This window comes from Epargyreus clarus, unplaced genomic scaffold (assembly GCF_041222505.1).
Source record: "Epargyreus clarus isolate Ecla_fem2 unplaced genomic scaffold, WU_Ecla_fem_2.2 ptg000003l, whole genome shotgun sequence".
Lineage (NCBI taxonomy): Eukaryota > Metazoa > Arthropoda > Insecta > Lepidoptera > Hesperiidae > Epargyreus > Epargyreus clarus.
The window spans coordinates 560001-587108 of NW_027332211.1; the positions used below are offsets into that span (position 1 = coordinate 560001).

Consider the following 27108-nt stretch of genomic DNA (forward strand, 5'->3'; position numbering starts at 1 on the left):
GGCCGACTTCAGGTATGATATGTTATCCTATCTAGGCTTGATTATAGATGTCCAAGAGCAGCACTAGCCACTCACCATCAAGTGGACTGCATGCTCATTTGCTACTTCTATATAAAAAGAACATCTTTAAAAATGAGCATCAACTTATCATTCACAAGAGCAGTAATCTTGAAAAAGACTGTCATTGCTCGAAATTGGGATAATGTATTACTTACTGCAATATTGAAGCGTGTTCAACAGTGCCCTGGGGTCGCGTTTATCCAACCCTTAACGCATATTGGGGATGCGGGGTGATATTCGTTTTTTGCCTCAACAAGATCGATAACGTATTAGTTAATCGGATGATCGATTATTATATATCTTATACGAAGACATTGAAGTACATATAACCTTAAAAATACACGTAAACTTTTGCTGTGCGTTCGTTCATAATTCTTTTCGTCCAAAATACCTTAACCTGTTTTGGTGTAGTGGGACTGTTGTTTTCTCACGTAAATAATAACTGCAAGTTACTAAGTTCCAATACGTATTTTCTTCATTCATATTTTTTAAATAATTTTATGTCTTTGTTACTTTATTAGCTATTTTACTTCAATGAACTGAATGCTCCTTATCGAATAGATTTCTGTGTCGCTCCCATGGCACCGGGTACCTTTCGAAGGTTCCTCCTCGAAAACAAAAAAAAAGGGATAAAATATACGGTTCGTTTGTCTTGGTTTTTATGCTTTCCTAAGAGTTTCCATAAGATTCCCAGAGTTATGTTAAGTCTTTCAACCCTTCTCGTTCTAAAGGTTCTGCGTCGAACAAATAAATGAATAATGCTTTTTACCTTATCGCCCTTATTAAATGTGATGGTTGATATAAAAACACATAAGTCTAGTAAAGTAATCTAAATTCATAATTTAGATAGATACGTAACCGGGAATCGTTCCCAGAACCCACTGCTTATCACACTGGTATAATAACCGGTGTCCCATGCGGATCAAATTCATTAATACTCAAAACTACCCAAATAATGACCAACCAAACAACTGTCAGATTATGTACAGTAAAAGATCATAATTTTTCCCGCGAAGGTCACACCCTCAGAGCATCATCCCTCGGCACTCGTAAACGTAACATAACGTAATGTACTCGTATATGTTACGCCGCCTATTAGCGCGCTAATGGCCTCCGAGAGGACTCAACGTGCGTTAAGGCTGATATATGTAGTTAGTTATCCATAGACAGTTTGAAATGCAACGCTTTAGTCATTTAAGCGTAATGAAATATTTATCTTTGTTAAAAGCAGTGCTGTTTGAGGTTTAAATTTAACCTAAAGTATATAAAAAGGTTTTACATCAGTTCGATATTCCTGAAACTTATAAAATATCCTTACAATATCAATTTTTTTATGACCAAGTTCAAGAATTCGATAAACTTGAATTTTTAAATTTTTATTCACATCAATAACGATACGATTTGTTAAGTTTCAAAAGTAACTCTTGGCTATAATTTTTTTATTGTTAAGGTACGCACACAAATTCGGCAATGAATGTGGAAAACGCAGTGAGGGCGACGTAATTACTTATACGTTATGTCACCTATTAGCGCGTTAATGGACTCTGAAAGGCCTTTCCGTGCGTTAAGCCTGGGCTCGTTTATGGTACACTACGTTTATGACGTTATGGGAAGTACCTCTTACTACCTTCAGTATTCCTTTACCATGATCATGTTATACTGTAAACCTACATATCGATATCTTAATTCGCAAACCAGCCAACTCCACTTTTTGTCAAAATGTTTTTTTTATTTATTTTGATAGTAAATGGCATTGAACGAAATCAAAATTTAAAAAAAAAAAACATTTAGACAAAAAGTGGAGTTGGCTGATTTACGAATTAAGGTATCGTTATATGTAAAGGTACTTACCGCTGCGTTTGCTTATCGAGAATCCACTTTTTTTTATCATATAGGAGTAGTAGACGAGCATGCAGTCCACTTGATGGTAAGTGGCTACTGCCGCCCATGGACATCTGTAATCAACCCCAAAGAGGATTAAATATTCCTACCTAACGTCGGCCACAGATGCGCCGCTACCCCTGAGGACTTAGCTGGAACGTCTCGGAAAAGTCTGTTTCTTTCTTACCACGCCCTTCAAACCAGAACACTGAGACACTGCTGGTATGAGGTGGACATAGGTGTGGAGGTGGTGCCGCCGGAGTCGAACCACAGAGGGTTCTACCACCTTCAAACATATTTATTCAGATAGTTATACTCATATTAATAGAGTTTATAGGTACGTAACTTGATAATTTGATGTTTCTACTATATTCATTGACTCATTACTGTTGAGACACTTTACAACTTGAAGAATATTGCATAATTATACATAACTTTAAGAAGAATATAGGTATGAGTTAATTCACTAATTTCCCTCCTTATTGCAGTCAGTAAGTTACTACAAAATGAAAATTATTATCATCTGTACTAACTTGTGATCAATTTATATATTAAAAGAAAAGTGAACTTAAAAAGGCGATGCGTTCGGTTTTATTTTAAAGCACTTATAAAAATATTTTATTGCATCAAATATTTTGAAGTGCTCAGAGATATCTGGAGGCACGGCAGTGCCTCCGCCAAGTCGAGCCAAAGCCAAAAATAGCGGCACGGCCGTAGCATTCTTTTCTCGAAGCAATTCGGCCCATTTTTGACCCCCTGTAACTTCGTTGTATATGAAGCTAGAAGCCTGAATTTTCAGGAGCCAAGCAAGCATTGTATAGACACGGTGTATTACCAATTTCATTTAATTTGAACCAGTAGTTTAAGAATTACAAGTAGTCAAAGTTCGTAATTTTGTCACTCACTGACTGACCGATCATCAAAATGTTAAGGCACTTCTAGCAGACATAGAAGGTTAAGATTGAGAATACAATTAGTGTTTAGTATATAACTCACGGAAAAACTATAATATTTTGCAATTTCTGTCCGGTTATCTAGATACACCAACTACATAAAATAACTTTGTATCCTATATAAGTATATAGGATTACAAAGTTATATTTGCAGTTAATGAATCTGTGTTCCTGTCCGCGAAATGTACGAGTAGTAGGGGAGCCCATGATGCTAAATGGGTAGAAACTCGAGCGTCGTTTGGACCTATACGATTGTATAGATTACACTTTAGTGAGTTAAGAAAAGTTTGTATGATATTTTTCGATTCACGGTGGGAATAGCTTCTAGAGGATTCGAAAGATGTAAAAAAATGAGTCAGACGGACATACTCAAGGCGCAGCAGAAATATGCTTATCTGCTGATAAGAGAGGTAAAAATGGAGAAAAAAAATTACACCAGTGCATTAGATTTTCAAAAGGGGATATTAAGTTACCCCAGATGAGTCGCCCATTCGAAAGACTGACGATTCGATTCGAAAGACTGTCAGTGACCCTTCGAAAATGCAAAAAAAAAATCGTTATCTTGACACACTCGAGGGCGTAAGATTATTATACAGGAAATTCCAGCTGATGTTTTACTTCTCATAACCCTTCATCTGACAATTTAGTGGAGGGGTCTTTTTATACCGACGATTTGAAAAAAATCCATAAAATTTGCCTTTTCCTTTAGCTTGTTATACACTTGCTATCAGATAGTGTATGTACATATTCTCTTTTTAAATGACTGTTTTTTCACTACATCAACATGTGGTATGATTATGATGTTACCCGTTTTCTAGCATTATTTCCTTTATATTAAAAAAAAGTACCGCGCTCAAGTATGTCCAGGTAACGATTTTTTTGCAACCTTATTACTCCCTAACGCCATCCTCAAATCGTCAGATTGTTATAAATTTATTGTTTTCAGCATGTAATTAAGCTACTATAGATTTCACGATAGTTTTCCCCGTGCGAACCCCCCAAATGGATGGTTTAAGATACTCTATAGGATGTAAGGTATCTCCCATATCTTAATCTGCCGCGTTCGAGTCACTCTCGAAATCCCCTCTTGGGCTCCCCTACTATTATTGGCGACGTCAATTGTTTTTATTCTCGAGACAAAAGAAGTTTTCAATTCCAACTTCAATTTAACTTCAATACAAATAATGAGTGAAGTGCGAATCGAACTCGTACACTGAGGGTTCCGTACCAAAAAAACATGTGTTTTTTATATTTACTAATTGATATTATAGCAGCCATAGAATGCATTGTGAAAATGTCAACTGTAACATCTATTGCGGTTCAATAGATAAAGTGAAAAACGCCAAAAAATAGCAGGTCCTTATATGTTTGTCCCTGTAGTTCCTGGACTAAAATAGGGCTACGATATCCCCTGCCTGTCGTAAGAGGCGACTAAAAGGGGGCTTCCGGAGTTGGGCGTGGCAAGAGTGGGAGCTCGAACCGTCCTATAAGTGTCCCCGGTAAGGACGGCGGTATGTGTGGTTGCATACCGTCGTGAACACCGGATAGTTTGGGAGGAGCGAAACTGCTCCCCCAGGGCAGAGCTCAATCGGGGCATCGCGCTTGGAGGACTTCGGTTGCGTTTCGTCGGAGATCCCGGAGTTCTCCAACAAACATTGAGGACGGCCACCAGGGGGTTTTAGTGCGGTAAAAGTCCCACATAACCCCGCGTCACTTTCAGGTCATCGGGTACCTTTTGAAGATTTCCTCCTCATAAAGAAAAAAAAAACTATCCTTTATTTGAAAGTTTTTCTTTTTATTTTTAGTACTTGTTGTTAAAGTGGCCATCATTATACATATTCCGTAAAAAAATTAAGTTTCTATCTATTAAGGTTCCAGAAATAGAGCTCTATGTCAGACAGACAAACGGACAGCTTAGTAATAGGTTCCGCTTTTACCCTTTAGGTACGGAACCCTAAAAAGTAATATAATATCAAAAACATTCCGAATTTTTGACAAATGTCATGAGAATAAAACTATATGTTGCGGCTAATGTGCCTAATCAGTTAAAACGCAGATTAGCTTGCCCATTACCTAAAGTACAAAACGAAGATTGTATCAATTTTCACCCCTTGACGTCGTTTCGTGCATGCCATGATGCGTAGTCGTGTCATGAATTTACGACAAACATTGCATATTCTCAAGAAACAATATCGCTTTGCGGCATGATGTCGCTATGTATCACGTATCATGTATACGTCGTTATGTCGTAAAAAGGCATATGTTTTAGCCCTAAGAACAAATCTGAAAAGATGTTTCGAATTTTACTACATAGTTAATCTGTATATTATTATCTTCTAGCTAATCTTGAGACTTACTAGTTAATGTGTATGCTAACGTATTCTGCAATCTAACGGTAACATACACAAAATACAATAACTGTCGTGAGGTAAAGCAACTGTCACAGTATTATAAAATAATAATAAGTTTGTTTCCAAGGAAACAAATGTTTAGGCAAATTTCGCCCTTGTTGCGCTTAAATAAATGTCTGTATGAAAATAAGCATACATAATTATAAAATTTTACAAAGTTCACAATGTAAAATCCTTAATAACTTTTAAACGGATTACCCTAATTACACAATTCTTTGCCCTATCCGTTTCAGACCTAAACCTACCAAATGGCATTAAAGACAAACCAATATCTACACAAACAAAAAATCATGTTTTCAGCGTAATATTTGAAAAAAATACACCCTCTATATTATTCCACTACCTCATCGTGTTGCTTATAAGGATAAAATTCTTGAAACTTTTACTAATGAATCAGTTATCTATTTTTTTTTAAAAAATAATCCTCGGCGGGAACTTAGTTGCCAACCTATTACTTTCTCATACTAAGCCATAAGTCATGGCCATAACATCGAAGAATTAGTTGATTAACCAACAAAATTCTTCAATTTTATGACTTATGTATAGTCCTAAAGAATTATACATAAGTCATATGTTACGTATAATCCTTAAGGATTAGTATACCAAGGTATGAAAATATATGTATTTTCTTCAAAATTTTCCTTTTACTTTAATTTGTCACATAACATTACTTTCCAGAATTTTATCCTTATAAGCAACACTATCATATAGTGGAATAATATAGAGGGTGTATTTTTTTAAAACTGAACTCGTTCGATTCCCGGCTAAGGCAAAAGATATTTTAAAAACTAATGATGCAGTTATAGTTTTTATCAAAATCGGCCTCGTAACCCCTTTCAGCACTTTTCGCTAATGCACTTTTCGATATTGTTCGGTCAAAAATATGGTCTAGCTGAATATATGTATTATTAATATACTTTGCAAGTAATAATTTAAAAAATAACTACAGGTTGAATGCAGAACACATGACAATGTCAAATAAATATTGGCATAGAAGACTAGTCCGTACTAATCCGGAATATATGCAAATTTTAAAGAATATTGTGACTCGTCTTGATGATGTGAACATTACGACGGATATGTCGACTAGTAAGAAACCATTTCCAAAACTTTGAACGGGAGCGAACGATATACTGGAGATCGTACATACAGGTTTATGTGGTCCCATGGAAGCTACTTCATTCAACGGTTCAAGGTACATGTTATTATTTATCGACGAATATACTTGAATGACACATGTTAATTTTCTCAAACATAAGAGTGAGACTTTACGAAATTTAAAAAATATAAAGTTCGCGTTGAAAAGGCAACTAGCAAGTCGAACAAGTGTATGAGATCAGGTGGTGGAACGAAGTTTTGTAATAGAGCTTAAGATATTTTTTTGTCAACAAATGAAATTCTACATCAGAAGGCGATATATAGTATATACCACCAAACAGAATGGTATGGTTGAAAGAGCTAACAGAACTATTATCGAAAAATCGAGAAGTCTATTATAAATTGCAGCGAATTTGAACAAGAGCGTTAAATACTGTGATTTATATCAAAAACCGGAGTCCAATGAAGGCAGTGAAAGACTGCGTGCCACTACAAAAATGGTCTGGGAAACGAGTAGATGTTACCTATTTATGCTTATTTGGATGTGCAGCGTATACTCTTATACCAAACAGAAAAGACGAAAATTGGATGCAAAGTCAAAACCAATGATTTTTGTCGGATATTCATAAGAAGATATCGATTATTTAATACGAAGACACGTGAAATCACAATCAGTCGAGTTGTTAAGTTTTTAGACGATGTTTTTCCTGAGGATAACGGGAGTAATTCCAGTTGTCAAAATATTAACTTTTTCGATTTAATTTATTGTCATGTTCGAATTAAAGGGGTGATGAATGAAAAGAGTGCATGACTGATGCGGGTGTTACAGGTGATATAGGTGTATGTGTGCCTGCGGTTACAGATACAAGTAAAGTAAGTAATGTGACTAATGGTATGACGGATGTAAGCGAGTCTGAAGTAATGGAACGTGAATCTGTTGATATAAGTAATGATAGTAATAGGCGTTATCCTGTTAGAGAGAGGAAATAAACTGAATTTTACAACTTTTTAACATGTGATTTAATTTCAGAGAGTGGTCTTGTAACGGCCTGAGTGTAGGCCTGATCGTAATTTGTGCTAAAATAAAATCAAACTTGAATTCTTGTTGGACCTCCGCGTGATAGCATGCTTATAGATGACTGAGTGATTATTTGAGAACAAAAACAATGTATTCTAAAATTATTGCAAGCGTTTGGTATGTCCGTTTGTAAGTCCGTGTCAACTTCAATGGAGGTTGATTTGAAATAAACAAAAGGTAACTCAGATAGTAACAGTAGTCTACCGTGTCAGAGTTTAGAGATTCAACTATTTAGCCAGTTCCACGAAACAGTTATGTTTGGTAGTATTTTTGTAGAGTTTTGTTATAGGTGGGTAATATAGATAAAGGGGGCGTATTGTAAGAACCTTTTTAATATAAATTGTAATCTATATTACTGGTTGTGTATAAAATGATATTGTTCGGTGACTCAAGATTAAAATAGAAATGAATAAAAACGTGGTCTAGCGGAAAATATGTTTTATTAATATACTCTTCAAATAATAATTCTTACAATAACTACAAATATTACCTACAAAAAAGAACGTTCATTCTCGTAAGACAGTGAGGGGGCTTTAAAAAATCTGTTGTTGACATTCAAGTAATAGAAGGTCCCGGAAAGGAAAAAAAGTAGGCATACCTACAAAAAGGAATGAGATGCCATCAAAAACACTGCTTGTAAAAAAATCCAAGCCTCGCCATTCAGCTCTTCCACCGTAAAAAGTCGTGAGATCCATGGAATCCAAGCCGGTTGGTTCATACAGACTCTACTTAAGAGACCTTCTGTATTAAGGTATTATCTCACTATCTAACCTAACAACATCTCATGGGACCATATCAATATAAAAAAATATTTTATGTTTCAAATAAATAGATTGGACTTGGCAATCGTAGTAATGTTACTCGTGTGCTGCGATATGATGCGATTAAAACACAATGTGAACTGTTTGTGGTATCACCGCTTCCAGCAGCACCACCGCTAGATCAATTTTTGCGTCTTAAGCGCTGCTATGTTCTAGTTTCAAGAGTGCGGTAAGGAAAATATACTTTTCCGAGGCGTTCCAGCTTAGTCTGCTTCCTCTATATTATAAAAAAAACAATGTATATCACAAGTATATGTATATTAAATTAAATTAGTTCGTTTAGTACGATTGCCAAATCCAATCTATTTATTTGAAACATAAAATATTTTTTTATATTGATATGGTCCCATGAGATGTTGTTAGGTTAGATAGTGAGATAATACCTTAATACAGAAGGTCTCTTAAGTAGAGTCTGTATGAACCAACCGGCTTGGATTCCATGGATCTCACGACTTTTTACGGTGGAAGAGCTGAATGGCGAGGCTTGGATTTTTTTACAAGCAGTGTTTTTGATGGCATTTCGAGTTTATTCATACCTGTCAGTGGGATCTCGTTGCTTTTCAATATTTAAGCTTTTCACATGCAAATGACTCGCGTAAGGGGCTTGTTATATTCCAAAAGAAGAACGACGGGCGATAAATATTTTTTTAGTTGTTTATAGTTAACATAGAATTCAGGACATTTAAAAAATACGCATAACTTATCAATAATATATACTCAGTACAACTAAACATAACATGATGAAAATAATAGATTAAAAAAAAACTTATGATTCATAAATTTTTTAAGCTTTAATAAATGTAAGTAGTAATATTTTTGTTACTTTTTAAGCTTTATAAAATGATACTACGTCTGTAGAAAATACTTCGTTGTAAGTAATATTTACCTTTATTCCAAACAAAAATGGGATCCACTAACTTCCATAATGGTATCGTTATAATTTGATTAATTGTACGATGATATCGTATATCGCTAGTGAAACGACTGTCATATTAAACAAGTGGTGGTTAAACTGGGTTAACGATGAAAAATCAGAAGCTGTCGAAAGTTTCCCGGACAACGCCAATAAAGCGATAATTCCGTTTCCGGATACGGTTGGATTTGTGTAATTTAACCGGATATCCGCTTACATGATGCAAATTTTTCATCCGTACCGCCCGCGAGGCTCGACACTGTGCGACAAATTGTTTTTTGTTCACGTTGTACACCGCCAGCTCGAATAAGTATAATATGACAGCGATCTATTACTAAGTTATTCTTGAAAATAATGTCACCTATTCATAATTATTAAGTACAGGAATGCACGATTTCGCCTACATGAATACTTATGTTTCATTACCTAGCCAATAGAATACTAGCCAATAGAAATAAGATTTTATCATTTAAGGTTCCAATTAAACACGCCTATATTAGCTGCTATTAAATCAAAATGCATAACCTAAAATACAGTAAATACACTGTTAAATTGGCGATAATTTATAATATTGCGTAGTAGTAACAAGTTAGTGTTGTGAACTGCTTTGGAAAAACAACTATAATTATTTAGTTGTCGACAACCGAGATAGCCAGTTCGATGTATGGTGGTAGTTTTCAACGCGTTAACATTCTTGGATGAGCACTCCCTGGTTTATCAGCGCTGGATCTAGACGTTGAATTTTACGACCCCGAGATTCGGAACTTGGCACAAATCCAGACCCCCATACAATTATCTATATTACTGTTCATGTCTCCGCCCGGGTGTATATAGAGCGATGGACTGTTTCGAATATAAAATAATTAGATGTCATGGGTCTGTATGTACTTAAGTGTTTATATTATAATGCAATGGACAACTTGCATTCCAGGTGACCTGTTAACATTGACCATCGCTGTGCTGAAGTCATAGCTGACTTAAAAACGTAAAGGCAATAATGGAAAAGATTTATCTACGCAAGTTGAAGAGATGTCTATTTAATCTGTTGTAGTCTAGTACAATAATGTAATCTATAAAAAATCTGCATACGTTGCCAATACAATCGCATGTTTAGCAATCGATTAACTTTGAGTGATAATATCGTATATTTTGGAAAAGTTCTTCATTCCAGCATATTCAGTTTTTACTCTTACATCAATCATACCCTATATCCTAAATTAACTTATTTTCACTGTAGAATAAGTTTTTTACTCCCTCGTGAAATCATTTTGAACATAATATGCCCCTTGGTAGCCTAACTAGTTTCAATGTTCTAAGTTTTAATCGAATCCGTTCATCTGATTAAAGGGATTTAGCGTGGCACAAAAACTGTAAGGTCGGGCTCTCCGCGAAAGAACAAAGTGAATTGAATACAATTTGATAAGAAAGAGGTCGGCACTAAGAAACTTTTCTCGAACTATAAATAAAATGGACTCTTCTACAGCTTGTCACTTTGTCATTCAAGTGCTTATTTTAGCATTTTTTTACAAATTTTATTTAAACTGGACTGACGTTTGAAGAGCTGAATTCTATTTAAAATGGATTAACGCACCGATGTTCTTCATTTCTTTTGTAATATACCTAGACTTTTTGGTTTAATGAAATTTGATACAGAAATCAGATGTCCAAATATATTAAATTTTAAAACAAATGAATGAAAATATCGCGTAATAAATCATCATAAAAAATTAAGGCAATTCGCAATAGCAAAAACCCTAATAGCATTTCAACCTACGTGACATCATTACAGTCAACGTAAAAACACTACGATATGTTTTTGGGGCCTCAAGTGTACGCCCGAAGCAAAAACATTAGGAAACACGAGCGAGACAAATGAGTGTCGTGTGCACTGTAACTGTATCGCGGTTTTTGTGCTGACGTCATTAACCTCCACCGCGCCCTCTATATTGTTAAACGAGCAATACACTTCAACATTAACCTTAATTAAGACTTACTTAGGCATTCTACCTTTAAATGGCATCCTCTGCGGTTATACGGCGGCGGCATTGACGCGTCTATTTCTGCCTTATAATTATTTCCAACTACGCCCTCAAAGGTAGCAACTAATATAATCATAAGATGTATTTATGAAAAACAAAGATAAATTGAATATTTAACTCAGTTATAACCCCTGCCCTATTTGTGGTTTAAATAGAAAAAATATTGAGGTGCGAAGGTTGTTCAAAACTTTCTACTTAACTTCTGGTTCCAGGTTAATTTCTTTGAAAAAATAATAATATATCATAATTACTTTCGAAGAATAAGTGGAACCTAACAAAAAATGGTGTGAGTCTGATGCCAACTTTGCGTGTACACTCAATTTTACAGCAGCATTAGGTCTTTTACTCCCTAATTCAATTTACACTAGAACCTTAGCAAGGCTCCTCCTGAAAGGGCGGTAATTACTCTTTTATTTCACAACGTTACCGTCGCTTTACGTTCCGGTTTACGCTCACCACTAAAAGAGGGACTGTTGGCTGGGAGACGTGTTATGTTTTATTTTGGGTCAGAATGTTGGGTGTTATGCACGTTTAGGGTATATTAAGTTTGAAATTTTATGCGCGCTTTCGAGCTTTCGGTCATGTTAAGCCATCCTGGTTTTTATTATTAATGTTAAAAACCTTTTCGGCTGTATGACGGACGGTTTGTAAATATCATGAAATCAACATTATGGACGGAAGTAAGTCCCCGTCTATACATCCACGTCTCCACATTGAAACAGTACGATGGAATATAGGTATACTCACACACTTCTTTTCGTTTTTCATATAGAATCGCTAAAGATACCTATATAGAATAACTATAAGAATTCATTACTAATTCATATACCAGCTAGCTTAGATCTAAACCAGAGCCCTCTGTATGATAGACTATGGTAACTAATGTGATGTAATTATGAATCGTTAACAAATTTTAGGAAAAAATCCCTTTCTCAGTTGTACAGATCGCCCATTTCATGTACATAGAATAATCTTGACATTGTACATAGAGTAATAAAAATATTCAATTGAGTGCTTTACTTTTAATAAAATTTAAAAAACCTTTAGAAAAATCTGATGAAAAACAATAATAAAATGAACGATTTTGTAAAGGTTCACAATTTTAATTTATGCACAATTTACCACAATTACGCACTACAATTATTATGCAGTTAATTGACCGATTTCATATTTAATGTTATATCAAAAGTAATGTTAATTTTATGATAATAATTTATTCACATTGGAAATATTTCAACGTTGGTATTTTAACGCGGTAAACATGACGCCCAAATGTATAATAACGCAATACAATAATAAATACGTCATCACTAATATTTATTTATTTACAGTGGTGGTTATTTGGAAATCACATTTAGTTTCCCATGAAATTAGATAATGATCTATCTGGTATCCATTTACTCTAATTGGTTGACCCAATTATCAAACCAATTGCCGTAGTAACCACAGCTTTTAAATCCCTACATCTATTACAAAAAACGTACAATATTTATTTAATAGCTTTCCGATAATATAATTTTGAGAGATATATTTTTAAAAGAAGATTAGTTCGTATGAACATACATACGCTGGATTGTTAACAATTTTAATTCATATTTAAACTTTGACTTTAACCGCATGTTCGTTTAAATTGCTCATAATTTGCAATTTTAAAGTATCGTAAAATTTTACACTCGTAAAATTAACAAATATCAAAGTTTTCAAAATATAGAGGTAACAAAAATAAATCGGTAATTGCTGGTGCCCTCGGAGCATTAACTGGGTTTTTTACTCAATAAAATCCCTTCATGGCCATCATCAGCTCGAGTGCAAAGGAGTCGTCTGAGCGTAGCATCCTTGACGATAATCCCACCCGTCTGATATTAATATCTCTTACAACACCCTTCTAATATAACTTGTTGACTTCAATATTAATATTATTACGTTGATGCCTCTAGAGTCGAATCACGAATGATTTCACCTTTATAACTTATACGGATTTTTATGGTATTTTCGTAAAAAAAATACTTTGCAAAAGTTAATTTCGTTCAACTACAATAATAACTTAGATAACAATAGTTCAACTTTTGTTACATTAACTAATGTACGAGTAAGTTGTAAGTTTCACAAAAACAAAATAAACGGCCGCGAACTTACTGAAACTTCACCGGCGAAGTTTAGTGAACTGTCCAAAAGTAAATTAATCTGCAAAGTCGCGTGTTGATTCAATAACAGATTCGAAACGAACGAACAGTAATTTACTATCGAAATATAAATCTTCCATGCCATTAATCTTGCGAAGAACTAGCGATATAATATACTAACTTGGGATTTGTGAGTATTTTGTGAATGACCGAAACTAATGTGTAAGCAGGAGAAGTTGTTCACGCAGAGTTACGAGTATGAAGCAGAGTTGTAAACTTCGTACAACTGTGAAATGTGGTTTAAAACGAAAAAAAAACAAGTATGAGACGTAAAATATTTTTAATTTTCTTGTATATCTTACTTCATACTAGTTATACGGATATTATGACTCCAGTATCATAGTTTGATTTACACCCTAACGATGTGAAAAAATAGGTTGAAACTAATACAATTTTTTATGAACTAATTTAAAAATAATTTACCCAATTTTAATTATTTTATTTTATGAAGCTTTATACATGTAATTAACACCACTCAGTTAATAATATTCCCGCCGAAGTACTTTTTACTTAGCGCTGGTAAAACAAGTTCGTAAATAATTGATTTGTTTTACGAACTTTCACAGGAATAATTGAAACGTGCATTTTTTATGTTTATGTCACTTTTACGACTTGTTTAGTATCTACTTGTGCTTTAAAACAAAAAGTTTTATGAAACAAGATAACAAGCGCCGTTTTTACATCCAAATGTAGATTAGAGTATCGTACTTTTTACGTATATCACGATTAAGCGAATATTATGGCTTTAGTAATTTCATATTTTGAGTCACTGGATGAAGAATGTAAGCATTTTCTTTGCAAACATATACATTAAGATGTTGTTTATATTTCTACCTTCTTAACAACAAACTAACATTAGAACTTTAAAGCATCATACTAGGATTCTCCCATTGTAGATAGTAGCATACTTGGTCACATAGGAGATATAGTCGTACATAAAAAAACCAAATATTCTAATTCAAAATGATACATGACCGGGAATGGAATACAAAATGTTGGTAACCTAGCGGTGCAAACTGAAACGATGGTATAGTAGATGGTACAGTAACATAGTGACGTGTTCGTGTATTTAACAAATAATAATATTAAGAGAATTTTATTCGAAGAACCTTGTTTATCATCACTACTTTCATTTCAGAAATAGTTCAAAATGTAGTAGTTTATCTTAATCACTTGTTATGCTCTGCTCGACGCTGAATAAGATGAGTTGTGCATTTCATAGATAAACCTTACAAATAAAATTTACATTATTAAATAAAATAATACCTAAGCAATTATTTAAGTATAAGATACTAGTAATTCTATACTTATACATATACTTAGACACTTTATACTTATTTATATTTTATTATATAGAAATAGTAAACGAACGTATATACTACCTCGTTTTAAGTAGCTACTGCCACCCACAGACATCTTTACTCAAGAACCCAGATAATAAGGATTAAAATCCTACCTGAAGTTGGCCACAGATGCGTTGCTACAACCACAGATTAATAAATAGTTGCTACAACTGAGGACTATATTAAAATGGTTGGCATGTCTCCCTTACCGCACCTTTCAAACCGGAACACATGAGAGCTTAACTCTTCTTTAATTGAACAAACAAATTTGTAGCAGTACTGCACCCGGAGTCCGATTACAAAGAGATCTATCACCTTAAGAGCAATTTATCAAAAAACTCTTAAACATGCCTTAAACAGACCTGTTAGGTACCTACAATACAGGTCTATGTTCTTAAGTGTGATGATTTCCTTCGACGTTTTCATAAGAACTTATTCATAAGGAGTGATAAGCTCATAAATAATATACGAACAGAAGTAACCCTAACCCTCTTCTAAAGCCAGTACTAATTAAAAATTACACTATACTATTACCTATTTGTAAATACGAACCACAAGGAGAGTAACGAGGTACGGAGAAACTGCACGTCATCTCATAAAACGGTGTCGTCGCGAACCCGCCATTTGTCACGCGCGCCGTTCGACGAGCACTCACTAATGCACGTGAATAATGTCTTATAACAGAAAGGAATTGTTTCATTATGTCCAATATACTCACAAATAAACTATTTGGAAGCCTGTCGCAGTAAATAAGTCTATTAACAGAAATAGGTGTAGCGGTCAAGCGCTGCTATGTTCTGGTTTGAAGGGTGTGGTAAGGGAGACATACTTTTCCAAGGCGTTCCATCTTTGTCCTCAGTGGTCGACCTCAAGTGGGAATATGTAATCCTATCTGGGGTTGACTACAGATGTCACTACAGACTACAGATGACTACAGATGTCACAGTAGTCACTTACCATCAGGTAGACTGCATGTTCGTCTACTACTCCTATATTATATAACTCACTACTTTTCCTAGTTCCAATGGCACTACTGCCACATAGTATTTCTGTTGAATAACCTTATACCACTAGTTTCAAATGTTACTTTGTTCTGGTTTAAAGGGGATTGTTCAGACTTTAGAGTAAGACAGTTACAAGTCGTTCAAACTCAATTTTCGCTCAGTAATGCATGTGTCGCGAACTTCAGATAATACTTAAACTCTATTTGCAGGTCGTTACAAATTCTTATGCATGGCACTTATTTAACAACCATGCAGTGCACTTGACATGGATAAGATTAGTCAATACCGCCCAACGTCTGTAATCAACTCCAAATAGAACTGAAGTATTACCTGAAATTAGATACGAACGCAATGCAGTCTCTGAAGAATATAATCTATCTCGTATTGTACGTCGTGTAGATCTTTTACCATACCACATCTTTATTACCCACGCCCCTTTTGGCACTTAAACCTGTAAAATATAGTAATATTCTAAATACAATAGGTATTCATGTTGCATGTTACTCACATATCTAGTAACTTTGACAAGTTCTATCGCAGAGTTTATGTTGAGAACTGTTCTAGCTACAAATATTGTATCAGAATTTCGTGTGCGGTTGTCATTTTGTGTTCAACAAGGACGTGTACAAGTTGTGAACGATCGGTTATCAGGTTCCATTTGCATAACTAACAGTTAATAGTGTTCAGTTGCTAGATTAAAATTGTTAAGCTTCACGACATTTAATAAGACATTGAAGAAGCAGACGAGCATGCAGTCTACCTGATAGTAAGTGGCTACTGCAGCCCATGAACATCAACCAGATACAATAAGATTTGGACACCAGACGCGTTGCCACTCTGAGGATTAACTTGGAATACCTCGGTTAACTATGTGTCCATAACCACACCATTCAAACTGGAAAAAGGTGCCTCCCAAGTCAAACCAAAAAAGTTCTACGTTCAAATTAATATTTCTATCGAGACGTCATTTAAATTTTGGTAACCATTTTATCCGGATTATTTTAACCGGATTTAATCAATAATTTCATACTTTCTAAAATACTGTTACGGTAATAATGTTCATGTACTTAATACTCGTAACATATGTGAGTGTTGTCAATATGTAATCATCCATACATATAACTCCACAGAATTAATACATTTCAAATAAATATAGTTCAATAAGTAATCGCATTACGATTCTGCCGAGTATTGCTTTTGAAATAAAACAATATGTTTAATATTACCTAAATACAACTTTGGAGTTCCACAATTGTTTTCAATGACATTTATTTTTAAACTGTGGGAAGCTAGCATGACAATAAATTATTACTATGGAATGTAAGTGTACTTTAAAACCATCGCATGCTCCTCGCACATGGAGTGCTCTCCTCTGACGGTGTTTACGTTTCCGAGACGATAAACTTTAAAGTAGCAAAATGTTTCGTATACTTCGTCAGTCTGTTCATGGATGTTAATGGTGGTGGTGGTTGGTGCAAGTTATAACTATTACGCGATTCAGTAAAGCTATTGTTATCCATTCCTTTAATATCTAATAATAGTGATCATTTCTTGCGACGACAAGACAACGGAATTCTGTGCCAATTTTGGCTAAAATTGAAAAACATGCGTCATTTTCCATCTACACCATTTCACATAAGAGCTGACACCTATGCTCATCATAAGTGATCGATATTCGTTGTACCACTTTGTATTATAAATTTTATGAACCAAGGTTGTTTTTATAGATCGCTCCCTCTTAAGCACTTGTCCCACACTTGACTTTGTCATACATGGTACATGAACCGGAAAATATCGAGTTGAAAACTTAGTCCAATAAATTGCGAACAGTCCACGGTTGGAAAATCTTAGTAGTTAGTGAGTTATGAAATAATTTCGTAACTTACCTTATCGAGTGCCTGCTAAATCGGAAATATATTTCTTCCAATTGGAAAATACTTATTGAGATAACTTTCGAGCGATAAATCACACTTCTCAGGGAAGTCTCGAGACTGTAAGATATACCTACTAAATGTGTTATATTTTCCAGGTATAGTAGAAGAAACGAATGAGTACATTAAGCAGCTACTATATTCTTACCATTAACCCGTTGCCAATAGAATTAGTTTTCTTATTGCAAGTGCATTGTTATCCCTTTTAGCTTAAATTAGAACGCCTCGTTAAGTTTGGGTAGCTCAGCCTTCAATCGTACATAGTAACGGAACCATATGCCATAAAGCTGAGTGAGCTATCATAATCGTAGCGTAGGTAAGTAGGATTACGGCCAATGACTATAGCCTGCCTATATATTTCGTAGATAGATTTTTCTTTGGCTACGTATTTTCCGAACTTATAAGAAATTAATTCTATAACGTACAACTACATGATGCTCATGAAAGTATGGCTAATCTATCTATATATTTACTATTATACTTATAAAAAAATTTTTAGTATAGACAGTTGAAATAGTACTAATCATACGACTAGACAAAGTTTCGTGTAGTCAACTAGTACTTAAAGATAGTGATTGTCTGCCTGTCGTCAATCATTTCTCTGTCCAAATAAATCCCCTTTGATCTCGATATTTTCAGAATCCACTGGCGTAGTCTGACGTCAACAGAGTCGTAAACGAAGCTATAACACTAACGGCTCGTCAGCGGACGGACGGTTATTAAGAAGATAACCTTTCACGAACTTTTCAAATTCAACGCTTTAAACTTTAAGGAAACGGAGTTAAATTCCGACTTGAGGGGTAATTCCATCCCCTGCTCTATTATTATGTTTTTGGGTCTCTTCCCTTCGCTGGCGGCGATTTTGTGAAACAAATCTTTCGAAACCAGATATTTTATTAAATTTTCGTGGCATGTATTGTTTATTTGTTCATTAGCGTCATTATCATCAACCTGTATCCTTTCACTACTGAATATATATTGGTCTGCCCATTGCTTACGAGTCAGTTAAATGTTGACCTCAGGGACAACATCTGATATTGATTTCAGTTATAATTCTTTTTCTACTGTGTCGGTTATGAATGTCCAATACTGTACGGCACTAATCATTTATTAATAGTAAAACTTTTAATATTTATATACACTTAAAATGTCTCTCTTGCTCATTTATATATTTTATACACCATCAATTCAAAAATTGACATACTCTAGTAATATTATAGTGAAATAATCAAATACCATGCATAAACTAATGAATAGGTATATGTAATCATTTCGACCTCATCTTCATCGTTTCCATTTGTCATCTTCACTTTTGGCAGCAATAATACAAGGACCACAAAACTCGCAGAAATAGGCAATCTGTCCACATAAAACTTATGGAAATCGCCGCAATAAAAAAATCTTTTCTTTCGTTATAAATAATGGCAATATGTCACGAGATGTATAAAAACCGCAATAAAACCGTTGTGGCAAGCAATTCGTTTACTTTTCGTATATTCCTGCCACCGCTGGCTGAAAGTGGATCTCCCCGATAAACGCCGTCGTCCGTCTTCTCCGGTGCCATTAAAATAAAAACAAGAACACCGGACGGTCTTGTTTTCGTAACTATGACTTTTTACATTTGGGCTACGGATGACCTATGGACTATGATTCCTTGGACTATGATGATGGATATGAGTTGAAATAAAAAAGCAATAAAATCGTCTGCTAAAAATATAAGCCTATGATCAATTTTGACGTAGTCAATGACACCTTATACACATGGCTAAAAATCTAACATACATACACATACATGCTCGAAAAATATTACCCTTTACAGTCGGGTAAATAAATATAAGAGCTTTATACAGCAAAAAGAAACAAAGTATATACCTTTATGCCATCATGTGACATGTGGATATTGTATCTCGCGACAAACGATCCATCTTCCTCACCGCTATTACTGCTGTATCGGCACCATCATACTGAGCCGTATGTGACACGAGTACATATTTCGTGATGGAATACCTGGAGAGGTGTTAAAAGAACTCCCTTATACAAGGATTGTTACTTACATAATATTGTGTAATTGGATTGCGAAGTATATAATAATTTTTCTAAATTGGGATATTTTGCCGTGATTAACAATATTACAAAGGATATATTTTTAAGTAGTACTATTCATTTAAATTCATAATATTCATACTTTAAACGCATTCATAAAGGATATTTAAGGCTACGTCGAAATATTAAACGTAACTTGTAATAAAATAACATTAAAGATCTTTGATGAATTTTAGAAAAGAAACTTGCACACGAAAATAATATGTAATGTTCGTCATTGCAGACACACACGTATACCATGCAAGTGTAAATAAGTACTGATTCTAAAAGATCCAAAATATAGCAGAAAATGTATTTCCAACGACACTTTATTCATTAATCTTAAGTTGCACTCACGATAACAATATATTCCGGATCGATCCGAGATTTGTTTGGTTTACATTAACTCTACATCGCCGGATAAGTGCCATAGAGTCTTCATATTTCTCTACGGTTATAACAACAGTTTTCCATTAGTGTACTTCGAAAACAGCAGCTCTACAAACAATATGATAATACCATTATTATTACGATGGATTTTGTAGAGCTCAATGAAATGCTGGTAAATTTTAGATCAGAACCAAATGATTATTTGGAAATTAAGATTTTTAATAAATAGTTTTTATAAAAAAATCATTAGAATATAATTACCAAATAACATGGAAATACAGAACGCAGCTTTTTCCGAAAATAGTTGCTGTATTGAAATAAAAATCTATTACAATATCATGTGTTGTAATCATTGTCGTATTGTTAATTATATTAAGTACATAATATTACACATAAAAACGTGACAAAAATTGATAAAACTTCTTGTAAGCTATTTTCTCTCTTCAAATAGAAATCAATTAGAACCTTCATTCTTTGCCGACAATCTAATTAGGCAGAAGTTCAACACAGCGTAAGTGCAATGCAGTATTAAGTTTTAACCTGGTTCGCGTCTTAACCTGCCTCCCTAATGGTCTCGGGTCGTGACGTATCCTAGCAACAGCGTGGATTACGTACAAAATATACTTGTACTCACAGTTAGCAAAGCAAACAAGAGAAGATTAATAAAACTTTACTCGGAGCGAATTTAGGGTTGAGAACATTTCGTCATATTTAATCCAATGATGCCTCCCTGTTGTACTTGTGATAATATACATTGTGCTTTCATCGCATCGCACAAGTTACATATTGAATGATATTTTTAGCACGAGTGCCAAGTCAGTCTATTTATTTAAAGCATAAAAGATTTTTAATATTCATATAGTTCCATATGATGTTGTTAGGTTAGCTAATTACGTAATAACTTATGACAGAAGGTCCTTTAAGTAGGGACTGAATAAATTAACCGACTTGGTGTTACATGGATATTACACCTTTTTACGGTAAAAGAACTAACTTGCGAGACTTGTTTTTTTACAAGTTATGTTTTGATAATATTATCATTTGCTATAGCGTTGAAGGAGACCATCGTATGAAAACCTACACACCTGAGTTCTTAAACGAAAAACTTCGCAAAAGTGTCTAAAATCTACCAATTCGCAGTAGCCCAGTGCGGTGTACTATAGCTTAAACCCGTCTAACTCGCTGAGGAGACCCGTGCCCAATAGTAGGACAGTAATGGGTTAACGAAGCGTCTCCAGATATGGGGAGAAATCCATGTCCAACAGTCAGACATAAAAGGTTGTCTACATAAATACTCAAAGGTGACAACCCTCCCTCCAGTTGAAACACACGCGAATCCTTCTGCGTGTATACAGTTGTTAAGCGATGTAGAGTTTTCGTCGGTAGAGACACAATTTCGTCGGTAGTGATTAGATGGTTGATGTTTCAAATTAATATGTAAGACACGTTCTGACATTTGACATTGTACAAGAATTCTCCAGTAACAATTAGTGGTATTCTGCTATAGTATTTCACAATATGGGATTGGACTACTAGATATCGGCGACAAATGGGTTATTTCATATTATGTATAAGCTAGAACATTTCATAGAAATACGTCTTACATACGCTTCAGTACATAGTACTGCTGTTATTAAACAGTAATGAATCAGTGACGATGTTTTTTCCGCAGTGAATCCAGAAAGGGTTCTTCCATTAATTTCCAAGTAATATTTAGATGCTTACTATGGCATAAAATGTAATACATGTTAAACTGGAATACGTATGAATCAAAAGTAATCAGTACACTTAGTCGCGATACATCCACGTGCGAGATATCAAGTTACCGAAAAAATATATAGTTATATACTTGATATTCTTAATACTTCATATATGGTTGATATTTAAAGGTGATAGAACCCTACGTGGTTCGCCTTCAGCGGAAATACGAGAGAAGTGTATTTTTTTAAATGATTATTTGACGATATAATTGTATGTTCTGATGACGCTCCAGTCCCACATGCTCTACAGTGTAAACTGATTTTGTATTTTTGTCTCTGTAACGAAACGTCTTGTACCGCGGTAGTGTAATAATAATTCACAAAATTAATTCTGTAAAGGATCTCCTTTGCATAAGATATACTCGTATCGATTTTGAAAATACTACGGAAATTTGTTCTTTCAAAGACTTAAACATCTTAATAATTTCGCTTGCAGAATTGCCAAAGAGCTACGAGCATTAGCCAATTAGACATAACAAACGGGTATCCGTAACCAGTTTCCGTGCCATCAAACACTGCGCTGCTCTCGTGGGCTTAAGGGACCCAAATCGACGATTTGTGACGTCTCACGATACATGTATCTTGTTATGACGTAATTTGGAGAATGAATCACGTTTCACGTATCATGCTGCATTTACATACAATGATTTGAGATATGTTGGAGTGACTGGCGTTATTGGTTTAGAGTAAAGTACTCAATTTATTACCTTTGGAAGTCTGATAAATACTTAGTATTGTTTAATACTAAAATATGATGTCCACGCGGAGGATTCACATACTGGTCAGCTCCGAAAACGGTTCCTGGTTTGATCCCACTCCAAACATACATCTATTGATGAGGTTAGTTTTATGGTCTGGCTGTTTGTGTTCACGTATTTGTGTGTGCATAATACAAATGAGACTGTAAAGCGTCATTTTCATTTACACTTATAAGTTTTACCAAATGCAACTATAGAAAGATATAAGCAATTATAATACATACATAGTATATACTACTGCAAACATTATTTATCTGTACCGTTGCTCTATTGTCTACCATCCATAATGTAATTCTAATGACAACGCAACTAAAGAGCACCCGTCATTACAAGTGCGACGAACAACGCTATTTTTGGCGGCGCACCATTTATCACCGGGAAGTCCCACAAAGGCTCTGATTACATCCGCCCCCGAGGAAACATTACACCCAAACCATTTATTATGTATATTTCCCAAGTTCTCACAATATTTCGGGAATTTTACAAGTTACAACGTAATTATTAATGATATACACAACATTAATGGATGTTACCTGATATTTAATATTGACATAGACTGGAAAATTATTATTTATGGAGCGATTCATTAGCCTACCATAACTTATTTCCAATAAACAAATGGTAAAACAACGGTAAACAACCTACAAATATATTTTAATTCAAAGTCAACAAAACAGTCAATTAAGTTATTTTCAACTAATTAATTCTTGGAAGAAGTCTTATGACTAGTGTATGGAAAAAAACACTACACAGTTACTTTGTAATGTGTTTTCGACTCATAAGTAATTCCTCTTTTCTGTTTAGTCAACCGTATCTTGATACTGCGTTATATTCTTATGTATTTCAGACTGTTTTCGTAACTGCTGTGCCACGTTGGTACTCAATAATGACTTATTAAAACCTTTACAGAATATAACTACAAAAATATAAGTAAAATACTGTGGGAAGCCAGGATAAATAATGATACACAAGCCGACATTAACTATTAGCGTGACTTAAGGCAGAAGAAAATAGTGAATAGAGCGAGAAAAAATAAAACCTTGACGCAATATTGCGGGAACATCGTTAGCACTAGACTACCGTAATCCAGGAGTCTCCCAGACTAGTGTTTTAGTGGAGGAATATTACCCTCTTACGTTTATTTTTATATTTTCCTACTTTAACGCTTTTACAAAATAATGAGGTGTTTTAAACACTTTTGTGCATACAATTTTACGCTTTTTTAATATACCCTTTTATAAAGGTATTTGTTTTAATCCAGTACCAAAGATGGTGGATACCTTTGGACATTTATAACCTACCGCAATGAGAAGAATGATAATTAAAGACTGTTGAAATCAATGAATTACCCTAAAACTACAATTGTGTCATAAATATACCATATTTTCCAACATATATGTATAAGTAAGATAAACCTACCATAAATACCTAAACCTACCATAAATATTCTTGAAAAATATATTTATTTTGCATCGCTTTCGATACGCATATAGGCGATCCTCGAATGTTGTTTTATAAGAGAAGTAAAATTAAGTTTGAACTATATACCTCTTTGAACTACTGACCGCACTAATCCGTCTCATATATTTAACCATTTTGATAAACTAATCTACTAACGTAACATGTCGTATAAAGAAAGATCACCGCTATTTTCAGTTACCCCTCCGATTTGGCATTCAAATCCCGTGGCTGCCCTGTAATATTTGCTCCGTAAATATAAGTTAGCAAGTTAAGGGAGCGTGTGACGGGAATTCTGTGCCCCGCAAATTCTATAACATTTACGTGCGATAGCATTTGTCGAGGCCCGACGAGGCAAGGGTTAGATGCTTACGTGTCTTCCTTATTATTTGTAAAGAAATTTTTGTTCACTTGCGAAAAATTTAACAAAAAAATTGCTGGTTGGAAATTGTAACCTTGCCCGTTATACCGATATATTTTCCTACATATTTACCCTGTTTAATATCTAAGATTCTTCACATCTAACAACGGTGAAATACACAGATATTCTTAAATGTGAACGTGTTCTTTTATATTACAATATTTACAGAAGCAGTATACTCTACATACTTATTAACACAAAATTTTCTTATTAATATCAATAGATATTATTCGAACAGAACAATTTATTTACCTAACGTCTCCTACAAAATCTGTTAACCAAAGTAATTTTAGGTATATCAACGAAACAGGATAACTTAAAGCTCCCAAAAATCCCGCAATAGGTAAGCTACTTGTACACGGTAATCCGCAACCGAAGCGAAGTTTCGAGTGCTCTCGGCGCGAAGCGTCGAACCAACTTCCCTGCGTACCTTTGAAAGGCGATCTCCTGATCAAATTTAATTAACGGCGGCTGCGAACTCGCAAACTCACCGACAATAAACATCACTCGAGTGTATTGATTACCTTATAATAGAATAGATGGAAAAACGAAACCTATCGTCGTGGTTAAGTTAATAAAAGGCACTCGGTTTATGGGTTTTTATTGTCAAAAGAATTATGCTTATGTGAAAATCTTGGTTTTTGGGTTTCATTTATTGTAGAAATATTCAAATAGATAATTTGAAGTTCGACCAATGCTTCTATTGATCGTATTTTATCAAGTGTTCTTAATCTGTGATTTATATTAATGATATAGAAGAATATTAGTAGACACGTTACAATGACACTTATAGGATTTTCATATAACACAAATAAGACTACGAGCTTCGATGAAGATAATATTAATCTTTTTAATTTATTTACCGTAGCCCTATACTTTTTAACCACATTTAAATAGTTTAAACAATAAATGAATAAGCTTTGTAATAATTATTCTTTACTAAAGGCCCTGGTTTTTAAGAATGTAATTGAGTGATTTCCTTCCCCTTTCTTTCGCCCTCAACCCTGCAACACAGGCAGAAAGTACTTCAGACAGGACAAGGGTAACCTTGCCGGGGGTTGTAAAAGATGTAAAAAGTCATAATACATTTTTAATCTTGTTCACTTTTAAATTTAATCCACCCTTCGTAACAGGAAATGTCTTATGGGGGTAATGAGGAGTGCCTACAGAACGGACGTGAAGCTCTCATGCCTTTGTGATGCTTTGACAAATGGGCCTATGAATGGATGAGCCTCTCCCCTCAATTTATTGTTTCGAATAGTACAGTTAAGAGCAGTTTGAATATGTAATATTAATGGGATAAAGAATAATAATAAGTAATCATATCGTTATTTGTTATTAATGTTGATATCATGAATACTAAAATATCAATAACCTATATATTATTATGTCCTGATTATGAGTATTTTCCCAAATAAGGAGGATTAGTAAAGCCTGATCTTTCTTATTCGGATTATGACTACGGAACGCTTGCCACGTTAAAGTAAATGCTATTTCCCATTAATTGGTATGCCTTAGTGATAAATTAATAATGTATAAATCACTTTAAAAACTTTTTGTTGAATCTAAATCAATATTACTACGATAATGTAGAAAATCATTAGTCTGTTTATTATATCGACGGTCCCTACGTATAAAGCGACATGTTAAAAATTGCAATTTTTTTATTGCATATTCGGCTCTAGATTGTCCATACGCGTATGCCTATATAAGATTTTTCTTTAAATATGACTTATTTTACTAGATTTACGCATATTTTCCGCTTTAAATAATAAGTAAGAACACAAAAAAAAAATTATTGTTTTTCTAACCTACAAAAGTAAGACATCAATGTAAAATCTGAGTAAGATACCAATACCGTTTTCATGTTTCCTACGTATAAAGTTGTATCTGAGACTTGTCTGGCATGCTTTTATTTGCGTTTTCACGTAGAAACAGTCATCTGTCTGTTTTTATGGTAAATATAAAAAAAATCAATATTTAAAAATACTAGTACAAACATTCGAAAGCTATAACAACATTATAAAAAAAATATTCTTAGAATTGTATAGAGAATTATTTCTAGAGTGGTTTGAACATTAATTGCGCTCTCCTGTAAACCTGCGTTTTTGCCATGTCGCTTTATACGTAGGGACCGTCGTATAAAGCGACATGGCATATGCGTAATCAGACAGATGGTCTTATCTCATTAATAACAACAATATTAGCACCCTCCACAAAAGAAAATACATTATATGAAATTATAATTACTTATAACCTAGCCACTAGTACAAAGATATAACAAATATGAGATATAAACATTATCTTTGAATATATAATTTTAAACATTGTCGCTTCTTAGGTATTTTACCTAACAAGTGGGGTTCATTGGCCGCACCGCCGCGAGCAAGTTTGTCAAAGCTTTTGTCTGCCTTGTCCTTTCTTGTAAATAAAAATTAAATATGTATCTTGACGCAAAATGGACCTGTATTCCTAAATCACGCTGTGGCTACACAATCTCTAAATGTCACTTCAAATAAATCTT

The 27108-nt window shown here is 34.3% G+C and overlaps 1 protein-coding gene across 3 annotated transcripts in view; it reads left to right on the forward strand.

Moving 5' to 3' along the window:
- The window catches only part of Dscam3 (Down syndrome cell adhesion molecule 3), a 187498-nt gene that overhangs the window by 133211 nt on the left and 27179 nt on the right, over nt 1–27108 (forward strand). The gene's annotated exons all lie outside the window — the stretch shown is intronic.